This window comes from Gekko japonicus, unplaced genomic scaffold (assembly GCF_001447785.1).
Source record: "Gekko japonicus isolate JY-2015 unplaced genomic scaffold, Gekko_japonicus_V1.1 scaffold1459, whole genome shotgun sequence".
Taxonomy (NCBI): Eukaryota; Metazoa; Chordata; class Lepidosauria; order Squamata; family Gekkonidae; genus Gekko; species Gekko japonicus.
In genome coordinates this window covers 801,167-803,790 of record NW_015164715.1, presented here as the reverse complement: position 1 = coordinate 803,790, position 2,624 = coordinate 801,167, and the positions used below count along the sequence as shown (strand labels likewise).

General features: G+C 49.0%; 1 protein-coding gene across 1 annotated transcript in view; it reads right to left on the bottom strand.

Moving 5' to 3' along the window:
• Window positions 1-2,624, bottom strand: part of ACVR1B (activin A receptor type IB) — a 58,532-nt gene that overhangs the window by 378 nt on the left and 55,530 nt on the right. The gene's annotated exons all lie outside the window — the stretch shown is intronic.

Sequence of the window (2,624 nt, the reverse complement as noted above, 5' to 3'; positions counted from 1 at the left end):
AGTACAATGCTTGACAGTCTCGACGCCCATCCTTCCACCTTTGAAGCCACGGACGCCACAGTTCTCTTCAAGAGCCAGCGGCGGGGGCCGGGTTGACGGGGGTCGGGTGGGGAGGGGGGGCGCATGCAGAAGAGCTGCTGGAGCAACAGAAGACGCCCTCCTGGCTCAGGACTTTGCTGGTTTCAATTGTTTCAATTGTCTCAATTGTCTCCTTTCTGTAGGAGTTTTGCGGGGCTTCCGCAGCATGACCGCCTGAGGATGGGAAACCGGATCTGGATCTGTTTCTTAAATATGAAGGCGGCTATTGTGAAAACAGACAAAAACCACAGTTGCTTTGAAGTGAAAAAATACAAACGGCCTCAAAGATTATTTTTTTTTGTACTATTCTGTGGCAAGGCACTGAGATGGGAGGGGGAAAGAAAGATAATCATTTAAAATAATCCCTCTATACATTATTTAAGGGTAGTAGGATGCCTTGTGTGTGTGTGTATGAACAGGGTTAAAACAAGCTAAGAAAGAAATCGACCTGGTTAATTCATTTGTTGCACTCCGATACGTAAATTCTGTTAAAAATATGTCACGGGACTACAGATTTTAATTCGAATGCACGTTCCTTTCGTTGTAGGCTATAAAATATGTCTCTGTGGTAGCTTAGCGCCCTCTGCTGCCAACTCTTCTCAATTGCAGGGAAAATGTTCATATGGTCATAGAGAAGCCCTTACAAAGGTCCAGGATAAGTAACTATTTACTAACAGAAATAGAAGAGTTTTTTTCTGTTGCATCATCAGACTCCTTGACTAGATAAAGAAGATGCAACCAAGGAGTTCAGTGTACCCATGAATAACATGAAGCTCCCTTCTACTGAGTCAGACCCTTGATCTATCAAGGTCAGTATCGTCTACTCTGACCCATAATGGAACTGCAGGGTCCCAGGTAGAGGTCTTTCACATCACCTACTACCCAGCCCCATAGTCAGAGTGGATAACTTAATTAGATTACCCAACAGCATGTTGGATGGGGAGGTAGCTCTCTCTTTCCTTCCCCAGCCCTCCCACACAGGGCAGCGGGGGAGAGGCACATGGGGATCTGGCATTCTCCTGGGGTGGGGCAGGGCTCATCCATGGTGGGGGTTCAGCCCCAAATGCCCCACCATGACTACAGGCCTGCTACTACTTGATCCTTTTAAATGAAGATGCTAGGGATTGAGCCTAGGACCTTCTGCATGCAAACAAGGTGCTGTGTCTATAGGGGGAAAATGCCCTGCACTTTTAATAGCAGCTTAATGAGATGTTATTTACCTCCATGCCAAGAAATGCTTCAGCTGCCCATTTCCACACATTCAGGCGACTTACCAAAGGCTGTTATACTGCAGAGACAGGCGTAGAGTTCAGGGGGGGGGGCAGGGGCTACCTCCAAAATTTTCCAGGGAAGGTCTCAGCCTCCCCTGGGGCTTGGATGCTTGCAAAAAAACCTCCATCCCCCTTGGGCACTCACCATCAATGTTCTGTGGCGACCTCAGCAGGGTATAATGACACAGACTCCACCATTTTCTCCAGAGGAACTGATCTCTGCTACCTGAAGAGCAGTTTTAATTTTCAGTGATCTCCAGCCCTCACCTGGATATTGGCAACAATTGTTACCCAGGAAGAAATGGCTGGTTTGGAGGGTGGAGTCTATGGCATTGCACACGTCTGAGGTCCCACCCCTCCTCAAACCTCACCCTCTCCAGGCTCCACCCCTCAAAACTCCATGAATTTCCCAACCTGGAGTTGGCAACCCTATCTCCTTCCCAGCCAAGCATCACCTTCCATTATCTGCCCCTCTGATTTCAGCTTTACATCTCCTCCCCCCTCCCTCCTGGAGATCAGTTGTAATTCTGAGTGATTTCTACCCCTCTTCTGACATTGGCAACAGTGGTTCCCCAGAAGGGAATGGCTGGTTGGGAGGGTGGAATCTATGGCACTGTACCTGTCTGAGGTCCCACCCACCTAGGTTCCATCCCTCAAATCTCCAGGAATTTCCCACCTGGAGTTGGCAATCCTATCTCCTTCACAGCCTCCTCCCCCTCTTTCTTCAGCTTTCCATTCCCCCCCACACACACACCTGCAGCCTCTTCCATGCTCTGAAGCCCTGACTGCCACAGAGTCCACCATTTTCTCCAGGGGAACTGATCTCTACCCTCTGGAGAGCCGTTGTAATTCTGAGAGCCAGTTTGGTGTAGTGGTTAAGTGTGCGGACTCTAATCTGGGAGAACCGGATTTGATTCCCCACTCCTACACTTGCACCTGGCTGGATTACCTTGGGCAAGCCGTAGTTCTGATAAGAGCTGTTCTTGAAAAAGAGCAGTTCCTGTCAAGAGCTCTCTCAGCCCCACCTACCTCACAGGGTGTCTGTTGTGGGGAGGGGAAGTGAAAGGAGTTTTTAAGCTGCTCTGAGACACCTTTGGGTAGTGAAGGGTGGGGTATAAATCCAATCTCCTCTTCTCTTCTGAGTGATCTCCAGCCCTCACCTGGAGATTGGCAACAATAGTTTCCCAGGAGGAAAAGTAGTCTTTTTCTGCAATGGGGACCAAAGCAGCTTACATCATTCTCCTCTCCCCCTTTTGACTTGCACAACAACCCTGT